Here is a 14,786-nt window from a genome sequence, read left to right as displayed (position 1 = left end):
GTCACACGGAGCCCCTTAACTTCCCTGAGTAGCTGGCATCAGCTGCATCTTCTGCCACTTCCTCCTTTTTCTTCTGTTTTCCAAGAGTAACACTGGACAGAACAACACTTCATTATCCTTTCTGAGACTTTTAAAGGTGATTTTATTTTGCTACAGTAATAGGGGAACCTGTCACGTGTATCTATTTGATATATAAATAAATACATAAAGCTTAGATTAAAACATGGCTCTGGATTTTAAATTTTGTGCATTGTATTTTTCAGGAAACAGTTGATTTTAGAATAAATATTTTTTCGTTATAAATTATTTCTGCCATTAGATATCATAATTTTCTCTCTAGGTATTTGAATTCCTAGTCTCAGTGTGATATTTGTAAAATCCTCTTAGACTTTTGTCTCTTTGATCTTCATCTGATTAGAAGGTCTGTAGTGTCTCCCTACAGATTGTGTTAGATAATCCTCTAAATTCAGGAATTTTTAAAAGTAGAGTACTACATCTGCAAACTATTTCCTTTAAGGTTGTAATGATACGGGTTGTTTTTTCATAGTGTTGTCAAAACACCTTTTCCTGTTAAGCAGGCAAATTCAGGTAGGAAATTGATACTTGTTTGTAATTAAAAGTATCCCACCCAATACCCAACAAAACACAAACCAAACCAGAAATGACACGAAGTTCTTCAGTTTCTTAAAATCATGAAATCCAGTATGACTAACAAATATTTACTGGGAGGAGCAATGCCTTAACATTTCAGCAGTAGTCTTAGTATAGTTTCCTGTTCTATGGCACTGATTATAAAAATCTCTTTCTTATTATAGCTAGTATTCCTATTTTCCTGTATTTATTGGCTTAGTATTATATATATTGGCCAGTATTATAATAACTGGAAACTAATGTACAGGAAAAACTTCTCTGTTGTGAACAGGGACCATTATTTTGGGATGTCTGATGCAGGTATTGCCCACAACTGTCTGTTCCTGCTGCACAGACAGTTGAGCTGCTTAGCAAGTGGCTCCTGGACAGCTGCAGTTTACATCGTCATGTTTTCAGGTGACCTGAAATCAATACTGTGCTGCAAACTCTGTTTTCAGAAATGGTTTGTTAGGAAGCTCAGGTATCCATGCAGCAGGGCAGCTGGGTATCTGTGTAGTAACCTCATTAGCTGTTCCAGTGTAAATTATCCTAGTTAGTTAAACTACAATGTACACACTTAACTAATGGGTGTGTTGATGGACATTTTCCAAATCGTCTAGGCTTTTAAATTGCTCTTAGTAATCTCTGAGCTTTTCTCCATGTCAGCCTTGTTTGATTTTTGTATTCAGTTTAATTAAAAAGTGTTTGATATTTGAAGGTTTTGCTGTTATTTGTGAAAGCGCATAGTTTTCTAGAAATTGTCTCTCTTCCTGTCTTTCTGCTGTTAGCTGTATGTGTTTACCTCGTAGTGGCTCAAATGTTCTTGAATCCCCAAGGCCTGAGCTTCTTGGGCTGTGCAAACAGCACTGATTTAGTGTCATTGCTGGCTTGCATGCCTTGTGTGGATTTTCACTTGACAGAAATTCTGATCCTTGTCAAATATTTCAGGATGGTTTTCTTCGGCATAGGTTTACAATCTAAGAAACGACTTGGTTCTGTAGTTCTGCAATACTGCATGGAGATCTGTGCAGTTATTAGGACCCTGCACTGACAGAGATCTGCTCATGTGTTTCAGCTTACAGGATTAAGGGTTGGAAAGAAACAAATGTGTACATGGACAGATATAATTACATTCATCACAGATAGTTCTTACACTGCATATTATGAATTATTTGGTAGAAATGTCACATAATTTAGTTTACAAGCTATTATAAGAAATGTAAAGTGCTAGAAGATACTGTAAAGAGCTAGTCCTTATTTTTAGGCAAGTAGTGGTCCTAGTTTTTAGAACAGACAAATGTTTCTTCACTTAGAGATATATTCTGACAGAAAAAGTCCTGAAAGAATCAAACTTAAATATTTGTCTGGTCTCCCATTACATAAAAAACATTAGGAAAAAATGAGAGGCTTTTTACATTCTCCAGGTCATTGTTGTTGAGTGGTTTTAATTAAAAAAAAAACCCACGAAAACCAAAACCAACAAATGGTAGAATCCTTTCCTAAGCTCCTTAAATTAATGAAGCTAGTGTAGGAAGGATGCGTTGAGCACAGTTTTCTGTTTTGGTCTAAAAAGCCATTGGCAGTAATGTTTAGTTCTGCTAATGAACAGATCAAACTCTGTTTGAAGTCCATATGAACTTTATATGTTTCTATTTCCTTAAAATCTGAATTTAGCTTTTAGCTTTGGATTCTTTTAAAGCTGTACTGATGCTGCCTTTGCAGGAAGGTGGGTGTATGAAAATACAAGACTAATTAAATTAACAGCCCTCAAAACTCTGAACAAAAGCTGCATCTGCTGAAGCATGCACACAGTGACTTTGTAATGTCTAATACACTTCCAGATGGCAGACTTACATATTTCCTCAGAATAATTACACAAGTGAAATTTTAACTCCTAGCCTGCTCTGAGACACTTTGGATTGCCCATTTAATGAGTTCTGAAGTGGAAACTGTATGTCAGTCTTTCCTCAGCACTGGAAAAGTATTCTCCTAAAGGAAGGTTCGATTATGCTTTTGATGAGTGCTATTGTTTATTTACTATGTTAGCAACCAAGTTTTGCTGTAAAAATAAGTTGTAGATGTAGGTGCAAGATAAGTCAGCTTCCTTCAAAATTTTTAACTCAGAGATATATATCAGAGTAGGAAAACTCTTTATTGCAGTGTCACCCTCAGTAACAGTGTTAGACCTCTTGTTTTTTCCTGAGTCATGTTGAAAAGTGGTGTAAACAGATGCTTCTAGTCTATCTGGGGGAACAAAGGCTTCTGTTGTTCAGAAGAAATTAAAAGTAGAAGAGTTTTGAAATGGCTGTACTAATAGTAAATCTTGAGGAAGGTTACAAAATTTAGATCACATTAGGTCATCAGTTTACAGATAAAACAAAAGCAAAGGAATGAACTGTGGAAACTGAGGATTTGCTTTAATTTCAGGGTTTTCCTGTGTGGTTCAGGATTGCTAAGACTTCTGATTAATGTTTTTATTTATGGTTTCCAACTCTCTATAATTCCATTTCTGTGTGTATTTTATACTTGCTGACATTTAGATGACAAACTAGATGGGCACACATTGTGTACATTTGCATTGCACCCCACACACTGTATGAATAGGGTTTCTAAGCATTATGGGACAAGTTCTGCTTTTACATTGTACATGTGCATGGTTGTCATTTAAATGAAATTCACTTCTACAAGTTTTATAAATTCACTTGTCATTGGAGAATTCAGTGGGATGTTTTAGTCCAGTGTTCTTTTTTGGTAATGAAACCTTGGAGTTACCTACTAGGGATAGGTGAGAAGTTGATATAGATCCACCTGTGTATTCAGACTTTCTTCAGTTTCTTCAGCATTTAGACTTTCAGACTTTCTTCAGGACTTAGAAATAATAGTAATATTTGCTCCATATGGAAGTGTTGGAAATATTTCAACAAGACAAGGAGGGTGAAAAGGAAATGGGGTTTAAATTGGTTTGTAGCTAATTGTCTTAGCCTGTAACAGTATTGATTTTCTGGCAGCAGTAGCATTATTCTTTTTCCTTACATGTGCTAAGCCTGATCAGCATTGTGCAATAAGAGCTTCTCCTCTTACATGAACAAAATAATTTTAAAGCTCAGGTTTGGTTTGGTTTGGTTTGGTTTTTTTCCCCGGTTTTTTTGCCTTTTTTTTTTTTTGCAGGGGCACGACTTTGGGCAGGAGTCTTTAACTATGCTATAGTTCTTTCCAGCCATTAAAAAGAACCAAATTCTTCACCTTGTTTTTTTCTGTGCAACCTTAAGGTGCAACTACCAGATTGCTTTGTGCTAATGATGGAGAATGAGATCTGCAATTCATTGCAAGATGTAACAGCTCATGTTGCTCTTTAAATTCAGGGGACAACGGTACTCCGTTGAAACAGTAGTAATAAGTGCTTGCTAAAACTTCAAACTGCTTTTCACTTTGATAGTATTTCTGTGGTTGTCACTGCTATATATAAGCATCTGAATTATTTGAAAAAAGATTTGTAAATACCTCTTGATGTACAAATGTCCAAGCTTGCATAGAAAAACTTGTAAAAAAGATGATCCTTTCTCAGCTATAATCATTTTGTTACTCCAAGTATTGCCTTCCAGTGAGGTGGAAAAATGCCACGTGATTTTTGTGCCTAATCATGTATCATGCTTACAGAATAATCAAGTTAGCATTTCACAAATAACTGATGGGTTGAAGCAGAAATAGTGCAAATTGCAAACAAGTAGATATGAAACCCAGTTCACCCAAGGCCTGAAATCAGGAACCTTATATAAATGCTTTTTCAGTGAGTAATTTGTCCATTTCTAGCCATGTATTGATGAAAGATTCTATATTTATAAATAAAAAATAATCTCAAATATTGAAAAATAGAGAACACTCATTAAAGGAAATCAACTCAATTATATTTATAATCTAAACGTATAGTTTACCTTTGCAAATATTTATTTTTGTCTTCGTTGCATATGAATATGCAAGTTTAGCTCTTTTCTGAATGGATATACAATGGCAGATGTCTCTCTAATCGCTGCTCTATTCAAACATTAATTGGTAGAACATATGTAGAATTCTACTAGTCTGAATAGGTATAGGATAGCAGCAGTCTTTTTAATCACATCACTATTCAACCACTAATTGGTGTGATGATTAAGGGACATTAGAGGGAGCACTTTGACATCTGATTCTTTGAACTGATGTCTGCTCGGGCTACGCGGTATTCATCATGGCCAGACTGATTTCTTAAATAAAACGCTCTGATTCCCAAATGTGGAAAATATTGCATTAGGATCTATTGAGGTGATTAGGGAATTTGAGAATGATTCTTTTATTTAACTAGTGATTGACTGTATATGCACAAACTATTCTTATGAATAATACATGTGTTACTGAGTATCAGAAAGAGCTGAGAAGTAACATCAAGAGATTTTCTCTTTTCTCATAGTGTCAATAATTAAATATTAATACAAATTTTAAAATGTACCAGTTTAATCATTTAGCAGTCAAATTCCTACTCATGCATTTTTTAGATTAACTAATTACTCTGCATTTTCTTGTATCGATAGCATATGCTGGCATTTATAACCATTTTACTGGAATAAAGTAGTTTACATGTTTATATATGATATCACTTATACTTGCTCTAAGAAATGCGTATCATAGTCTTTGAATTTTCTGTTTTATATTTGTTTCAGTGTCTTAAAGTATTTTCGTTAGAATATCTCAATAGCTCCTAACTTACCTGACTGCTACAAATTAGTGCTTCTATGCACGTTTTCTGTGTATCAGATTGTAAATACTAGTTGGTGGCAAGTTGTGCCAAATGCTTTCTTAGTACTGTGCAAAAGGTTCCTTCTTAACCCTGGAGTGCTTGCAAAACCACCTCTGACCTCTTAACTTCCTCTGTTCAGAGTTCTTCAGTTTCAGTGTTCTTCAAATTTGGCGTTGGATGATTCCTCTTCTATATAGCAGCACTCACCAATGATTTTTAGTTCCAGGTGTATTTCTGATCTTTACCATTTCAAAACTGAAGTGTTGCAGAGTTGCAAATTGTTTAGTTTTGCGCGTAAATATGACAAAATGAAAAATGCTTGTCTGCTGCAAGTGCTGAATTCCAGGTAAGTCTGATCAACTCATTCCCCTTCGTTAGCTGAGCAAATCAGAGTGTAGAGATAGGACCAGAAACCACCTTCTGTTCACTTTCAACTTTTCCTTAGCATTATATTCTTTTAGATGTGGATTTCTGTATATTTTCCTGTGGTTATTGGATGGAGATAAAGGTCTTATGCTGGTGTATTGGAATAAATAGCAAGAAGACTAGCTTCTCTTTTTTCAGCCCCTCTACTCTCACTTTTTTTTTTTTTTTTGCTTTTGTAAGCCATTGCTCATAATGAAACCTGTACTGCTCTTTCTTCTCCTAGATTTTCTTCTTATATAGTGAAGGCCTCTCTCCGTTCTGTTTATTCATATAAAAATATGACATTAAAAATGGTCATAAGCTTTGGGTTGAGAAATTTCTTGGAGAAACCTGTGCCACTGTTAGCATGTTAGTAATTACTTAAGATCTATTTTTAGTGTCTAAGTCGTGGAATACATGTACTCAGTAGAAGTAAAAGGAGCTGGGAGACCAATTTTACTGTGAAGGAACTAGAAGAGCTTGCTGAATGCTGTATTTTGAGCAGGGCTTGTAGCACTGTCCAGTATTAAGTTGCACTGAAGTGTTCATTGCAAGACCCTGCTTGTAGTCTGTCTGCAACTTCCATCAATTCCTTTCTGCATATTAAATATGCAGTCATGTATGCTTATAAAAAAAGGATATAAGTATGAATGAACAGATCTGGCAGAAAAAACTCGGTCTTTTAAACAATCATGATAGCATTATATTTTAAAAAGCACTGTCATCCTTCTGCTTTGAAGTAAGGAGATGTAACAGGCTGGGGATTGGAAAAATATATTGGTGCAACAGAACTGTCCAGAAGTTTTAAAAACCTTATCTGGACCAGCTTCTGTTGCATTTCATCACAATGTACAGTCCTCAGGTGCAGAGCAGATAACTGCCTCATCACTCACTGCTCCTTTGCTCACAATATTCGGTATTCTTTACTTATGGTAGTGTCCTGGTTTCAGGAACTCTGAAATTTTTGGTGATGAATCTCAGGAATGATTTTAGACCTTCATAATGATTTCTTTGTTGTTTTATAAACTGATACATTCTTTGAATGTAGTGTTGAAAATAGATATACCCTGTTGGGAACTGATGATCAGAAATAATTTTTTGGGGATTCTTCCATATGCAGAGATGCTAGGGACTTCTTGTCAAGTCATATTCCCTCAAGTCTTTCTGGCTGTTTCCCTGTTCCAGCAGTTCCAGCTGTCTTCAGAAAGTTACATGTATATATTTTCTGCAGTGACTTCTTCCATCCCCTGATGGATTCATCAACAGTTATCTGGAACAATCATTCACTCAGCAGAACTTTCTGTTCTCATACTGAGAACAGGACTAAACCGACTCTTGCTTAACTGCTAGCTGAAGTGGAAGATGTTTTCTAACTGTAAAGCTAAAGATCCTACCACTTGCATTCCATTTGAAAGTTATCAAGTTGTAATTCATGTCTTTGTTTTTTCCTAAAAAAAAAAAAAGATAAGTTGGAGTTTCCCTGTTCATGTACCATGTGAAAGGAACATTGCTAAATCAAGTAAACAAATTAAGAAGCATCCAAATGACTACCTGTACAGTTCCTTTAAAGGATATGCACTATTCAGGTAAAGTGTACAGATGGTAAAAAGATAGCAAGTGTAAAACTGAAACTTTATGGATCAAAATCACTTAAGGGAACAGTAATAAAGTTGTTTCTTGTGTGCTAAGAATATGCTGTAGAGTTTCCACTCAGCAGGTTTAAATTTGGGTATGGTTGTAAATAGAAATCAATCTAATAAAATCATAAAAATATAGGTTTAGGAGGGATAGTGAGAGAATTTCTGGATTGGGACAGAGTGAAATCCAGCTAGACATTTCTTGACAGATATTTGTATAATACACTTCTAATGACACATGATGTGAGAGACTTCGTATTCTTTTTACTGTTAGTGCAACAAAAAGTTTTTCCTAAAATATACTGTATTTTATTTGCTGAAAATCAAATTATCATCTCCTCTTACTACTTGAAGAACAACTGATGAATGTTATTCTTTTTTTTGTATAAAGTCTGTGATAAAATCTTTAATATATCTCTATATCAATCTATCTATCTGTGGGTGCCCCATCCCTGGATGTATTCAAGGACAGGTTGGGGGTTTTTTGGGACTAGATGATCTTTAGGGTCCCTTCCAACCCATTCTTTTATATTAGAAAATTGCTGTTATATATCCTTTCAGTTCTCTGTTTTTCTTCAACTCTTCTTTGCTGGTTATCTTTTCTGAAACTGTATTTTTTGTTTGTTTGTTTGTTTTCTTTGAATTTTAATTTTCTCCATCTTTCTCTAATTATGATGATGAAAAATTTTACAGTCTTTCAGATAGGACCTAGTTAGCAGCAATTAGAATGAAAAATTTCTTTGCCTTACCACTGAACTATTGGACATGTGCTGTTCCCTCTGAGAGTATTGGATTATCTTGTATTCAATTTATGGTCTACATCCTGACCCTTCAGTTTGGCTTGGTTTTAAAATTCTTTTCTTGCCTTTTAAAATGTTTGATATCTCCTCCTTTCCTGTTTCCCTTATTCCACCAAACAGTTGAAACCATTAGTACATTCTTCTTTTCCAGTTATCCAAATCACTGGGATCTTGGGTGAGTCATGAAGCATCTTGATTCAGGTGATTTTTTGGTGATGAAAAACAAACTGGGGGTTGTTTTAAATTAGTTGTGCCCTCACTGGATATTTGTCTTATCTAGTCTACATTTTTAATTGGCTAATGAAAATGTACTGTGGAATAATTCGAAAAAAAGTTTATTCTTGATTTGTTATGTGTTCCATGACAGTTATTGATGAGTTCACCCATCCTCTTAAAGATAGAAAATAAGGTTGATTTAACATTGTTTTTACATGCCCATGTTGGCACTTTTTATATCATATGATTTTTAATAGATGTGCTCAGTTTTCTCTGCCAAGGGATGTGACTGATATTTTCGCTCCATTTTTTTTTTCTCCATAAAGGGAAGCATTAAGTCTGTCTCTTCTGACCTTTGGGAACCACAAACCTTCAGAGTCTTTGAGTGCAATTGACAGTGGTGTGTGCATTGCTTCAGTTAGTTCCTTGATGATTTAGTAATATATGAGCTGCATCTGTCTGATTAAAAAAATAAATTTCCAAACCTCTTTTTTCCATGCTCAAGCCTGAAATCCCATGTTCTTGCTAAAAATAATTTTTTTTTAGTTGTTGTTATGGCTATACCATGCTATCTTCACAAAAAGAGCAGGGAGAGCTGTTGACTCTGCATCACTTGCTATTTGCTCTGCTGTACATAACCTATACTTCTTTATTTTCTTCTTACTTCTCATGTATATAGTACCATTTTCTTGCTGTTTTTTATATTTTTTTCCTCTTCCTTGCTAATTGAAATTTACATAGCTTTCTGATTTTATTCTGCAGTGTTTGTGTGGTCCATTTATACTTAAAAATTTATCTACTGAGGTGTGTGTCATAGTTTCCCTGCTTTTATGATTTTGATTTCCAGACCATGGGGAGAGACATGGTATGATCATAAAGGTCTGTTAAGAGCATTATTTTGGGGTGGTGGTGGTGGTGTGTGTTTTTTTGGGTTTTGTTTGTTTGTTTTATTTTTATTTGCTTTACTCAGGAAGTTTGCCTTTGTGAATTTCTGTCGGGTTTGCCCTCTCTCCTACTTTCGTTTGTGATCAGTATAACTCTCAGGAGACATACCAGAATGATCCCTGACTCTATCGAAGTTATATTTTCTGAAGTTCACCATCCTCATTCTGTTACCCTCACCACTTTCTGTACCTGGGATTGATTGTAATCTGTTACACAGGTAAATCCTTGATAGTACGACACTTTGACCTTTTTATATGCAACCTGGAAAGCCACAGATCATAATAATGATAAGGTGCAGGTATTGTTTGATGTGATAATTGACAAACTTTGTTAGTAGCAGTCATTTAATCCGAAACACTAGGGTAGAATTTTAAACGGTGTCATCTCTTACTGATTCTGGTGTCAATCTGAATGGACTTTAGTCTTAAATTTAACAAATGGGTGAAGTCATATAATAAACACAAACTGCAGTGTTCATCAGTCTTTTTTTTTTTCTTTTCAGTTAGTTCAGTATAACTTCTCTAGAAGAATTGCCAAAATTTATTTTATGATTTTCTAAGACAAAGAAGTTAAGAAAATTATTTAGATCTCTGAACTGAACTAAACAGGTCAAAGATACTAATTTTGACAGATTCTTATTAATTGAAATGTACAAAAGTTATTTGGAATTTGCATTTCTATTTGTAAAGAAGAGTTTCAGGCTGAATTGGAAAACAACTTCAAAAAGAATATTAATACTGAGGATTATCCATAAGGAGTTGAAAAAAAAAGAGATTGATGGGCAAAGCAAGAAATAGACGAAAAAATGAGAACTTTCAAAAGTCAAGTCACTCTGGGTGAAAGAAATTAAAACAAATAGTAAAAGGTTATTCAGCTATATAAAACAAATAGAAGATTCTTAAGCTATCTAAACTAAAAGAAATAAAAGGACAAGGAAACATCCTGGGTATTGTCTGAAGTCTTTGTAAATTGTTGTCCTAGTTTCAGTAAAATGGGAATAATACAAGAGTGAGCTAATGGGCAGACAAGTGCAGAAATGGAAATTACCCCAGACAGACCCTAAAGAAAACCTAGAGTGTTTCATCTTTGAAGTCAAAGGGACAGAGCAATGTCCATAAAAGTCTCACAGAAAAAGTGACATGTGAAATTACAAGCTTTGGAGTAGAGCAAGCTGTTTGTTATGGTACTTGATTAAAGAATAGCTGATGCAGTTTCTTGATGTTTAAAGATGAAGAGTTGATAGGCAGCTATCACTCTGTCAGTCCCGTATCAGCTGTGTGCAAAACTCAGACAACAGATTTCGAAGCAGAGATTTATTAAATGCATTAAGGTAAATCTAAGATAGAATAAGACATATTGGGCTTTATTTTTAGGGATAAATCATGACACACTGACAAGGGTTTCTGTTGTTGCCAATTAATAATGAAGTGTCATCTGCTTAGATTAGAATAGTAACATGGATAAGGGACTGACTAGAGAGGAAACGAGAGTGAGTAGTGGTTAAAAAAGAGCTACTGGGCTTTTAGCAGAGCTTGTTGAAGGATCAGTCTTCAGATACATAGCATTTAATATTTTCATTAATGAGCTTGACATAAATATTAGGAGCGTGTTACAAGAAAGTCGACAGGCACTGTCAATACAGAAGGAACTAGAACATCATAAAGAACTGTGTGACACTGAAGTTTAGAATAAAAAAGATAAGAATAAATTTAATAGTGCAGTTAGGAGGCTGTACAGCCAAGGGCTGAAGATGAGAATGACTAGGAGCCTAATGGTTGGAATTAAGCAAGAAGATGATTTAGAAATACCAACTGATGAGAGGATGATGGTTCCATCAAATGGATAAGAAAATCTGAATGCAAACTGAATGTGAAAGCAAGAGATTAACTCTGATCATCCAAGTTGTCACTTTGAGTCTCCTGTATGCTTTAGTGGTTTAGACCGTGGGGATCTGACTTGGCATGTTCAGGTATTTGACTCTTTGTGCCGATTGCTACCTGTTAGAAAGGGAATATTCATAGTATGTAGAGTAAATTGCTTTTAAATCACTTCAGATACATAGTGATGAGTGTCATTGAAATGTTCATTGGGAAACATAGTTCTGCTTTCGAGTAAGGTTTTCAATAGTGACTAGTAAATAAGGCTACACACTAAGCACAAATGTTGAAGAGCTAATGATTAGGTGAACCCTCTCTGTTCTGTATTCTAAACCATGAAGCACATTAGTGTAAAATAACCTCTGTTCATATAATTAAAACTGGTTTAGTTGCATATGTGTGACGGAGCCAAATCAAGTGTTAAAACAGCAAACCTTTTTTAGGCATTTTTGAGGAGTTTGTGCTTGACTGTGCAATGTCTGTGGTTTTTTTATGGCGGTGTGTTGTGATCTATGGGTTCTGTTCTCCAACCAACTTTACGTACCTTAGTTCAGCCTTTAATTTTTACAAACATTACTATGGGAATGAAGTAAATTAGTTGTGTACCTGAATATTAGTTTCTGTCCTGTGTTTATCTGTGTGGATCATTTGCAGCCTGTCTTTACTAAGTAATAAGTTGTAACTGATAGATGTAGACGGAGGCTGTTAAATATCTTTTTAAGATATGTACTCTAATGTGCTTTCTTTTCACTTACTACTGTTATTCTGCTGTGCAGACAGCAAATTGCTTTGAGGCTGATTTATCTATATAAAAAATTCCCAAGCAATAACACTGATTTTTGATGCCCTTTAGAAATAATGATGTTAATGGTGCATTTTCTCCATTTTGTAGGGCTGCATCACAGGTTGGTCCTTAGCTAAATTATGTAATTATCTTTTGTTTTAGCATTTCTAGTTCTTGAATCCTCTTCCAGGACTCCTAATATCCTTAAAGTTTTAGTCTCTTGCATAACCATCATTTCCATCCATTTGAGAGTTTTCTTTCTCTGAAGCTACCATTGGTTGTTGAAAGGAGTCTTTCACTGCTGTCGAACAAAAAAAGGACTGTTAGGGAAACTGCTTTAGTATCTGTCATTTGAAACTCAGCCTGGCTAATGCTGAATCATCAATATTTTGTAAAGTATGGACTTAATGCACATTTGTTTTTAACTTTTGTAGAATGAGCCCAGCAAACTTGTTTTAAGAAAAAGTGTGGGGAGGGAAACTTCGATTCACTTTCACTTCTGTCGCATCTGAAATAATTAGAAATAAGAGATATTGACAGTCTTTTAAGATTGGATCTATAAGTTTTGGGGACAAACTTCACAAGATGGTGAAGGGCCTTGAGGGGAAGCCATGTAGGCAGCGACCAAGGTCACTGTGTCTGTTCAACCTGGAGAAGAGGAGACTGAGGGGAGACCTCACTGCAGTTACAACTTTCTTGTGAAGGGAAGAGGAGGGGCAGGCACTGATCTCTTCTCTGTGATGACCAGTGACAGGACTTGAGGGAATGGCCTGATATTGTGTCAGAGGAGGTTTAGGTTGGATATTAGGAGAAGATTCTTCACCCAGAGGGTGGTTGGGCACTGAACAGGCCCCCAGGGCAGTGGTCACAGCACCAAGCCTGACAGAGTTCGAGAAGTGTTTGGATGATTCTCTCAGGCACCTGATGTGACTCTTGAGGATGGTCCTGTGCAGGGCTAAGGGTTAGACTCGATGATTCCTGTGGGTCCCTTCCAACTCAGCATATTCTGTGATTGTTTTATAATTCCACTGCATTTTTGGCAATGCTTGGACCGTTCTTCCTACCCTATACAATCTGGAGGCTTACTGCTGTCTTTTCTTTAGTGTAAAGCTAAAGTGTAAAGATGAAAGCAAATGAATCTCAGCCAGTAATGCATACAAGTAACTATTTAAGAGTTGATTGAATTTAACACAAATTTTAATTGCATAAGAAATTGTATTTCCATTCTGTTTCTCAAAGATTGTAACAGTAGTAGTATTAATGAACAGCAATAACATGTAAGTTATATGTGTTTTATAGAGTACATGAGAGACGAGAGGGCAGTGTGCGTAAGAGTATGTGGCCATTTCTTGTGCTGGAAGAGTAGTCCTGTTGCTGATGCTTTCTTTGGAGTTTTTCATTTATGTTTTCCTCTGCATTTATTTTTCAGTGAATGGACAAACAGTGCGAGAAGGATCTTGCATATATTTGTAGCAGTAAGTCTGAAAAGCTCTGTTGCCACCAGGGCTCTAGAAAAGCTGTGGAGAGGTACAGGGTGTTGCTAGGCAACACCGCATGGCCACAGATAGTATTCTTCTTTTAAGTTATTTATTCTTCAGTTTGACTGTGTCCTGCTTGGAGCCATTTGGGTAATAGTTAAGCAAGCACATAGAAATCAGAGAGCTTGCAGGCGTGGAATAAAGGAATGCAATATAAAAATATAAGAAAGGAAAAGCCATGACACATGATGAAACAGACCAAGAGACATAAAATAATTAGTAAGGACTAGGGGAAAGAAAGTAAACAAGCACGAGGAAACAGAGCAGGAGAGGAAAAAAACCCCAAATTTTGGAAAAAAAAAAAAAGATAGGACACTATTGAAGAAAAATTAAAAATTGAAAACTCAAACAGTGTATACACAAGGGAAACAGGGAAACTGCTGCATAAGAATAAGAATTAGAAATCAGAGATAAAAATTGCTTCAAGAGGAAAAGGGAGAAATTCGGTAATCGTGTTAAAAGAATAGTGACTTTTGTTTATTTTTGATTTGCATCATCCTATTCTTTCCTATTGCTGTAGTTGCACATATACAAGAGTAGTCATGACGCTTGGAGCTTGGGACTGATTACTAAATGCAGTATGTTTTCCAGAGAGGAAAAATAATTTAAAGTAGGAGTTTCAGTGTTATTTAGAAATGATTCAGAAATGGTTCAGTTTAGAAATTATTCAGTGTGCCTGTTTGAAAATAGCCGTTTCAAAATTAGGTTATTGCGTTTTATTGAAAAACATGGAAGTGATTATACTAAAGGTACAAGGTTAAGCTCTGATTGCATGGAGGGAGTGTTCATACTCTCCACATTAAGCAGGGGCAGGTCTATCCTGTGCCGTGTTCTGGAAACTAAAAGCCCTTCACTTGCGATAGTTGGAGCCATTTATAGGCTTGAGTAGCATAGCCATGTGAGGAAAATGCTGTGACAGAGCCAGCCCAACTGAGCCATGTTATTAGCTCAGCTCAACTACCTAGCCCAAATGTCTTGAGCACTGTTTGTGGGACATGAAGAGTGCTAAGCCAAACTCAAAACAAGGAGCCTTGCATCACACTCCTCTTCTGGTGAATCTTGGGTCCTCCATATGTCCCTGCTTGCTTGGGAATTGCTGGGAAGGTGCTTGCCTAGTGCTTTGGGGCATGCTTGTATTGTTCGCCTCACCTTGAATACAGCAATTTTCAAGAGACTGACAAGAAGA

General features: G+C 35.8%; 1 protein-coding gene across 1 annotated transcript in view; it reads left to right on the top strand.

Moving 5' to 3' along the window:
• DPYD (dihydropyrimidine dehydrogenase) overlaps window positions 1-14,786 on the top strand; it is a 338,464-nt gene that overhangs the window by 21,591 nt on the left and 302,087 nt on the right.

This window comes from Chiroxiphia lanceolata, chromosome 9 (assembly GCF_009829145.1).
Source record: "Chiroxiphia lanceolata isolate bChiLan1 chromosome 9, bChiLan1.pri, whole genome shotgun sequence".
Lineage (NCBI taxonomy): Eukaryota > Metazoa > Chordata > Aves > Passeriformes > Pipridae > Chiroxiphia > Chiroxiphia lanceolata.
This window is presented reverse-complemented; position numbering and strand designations above follow the sequence as displayed.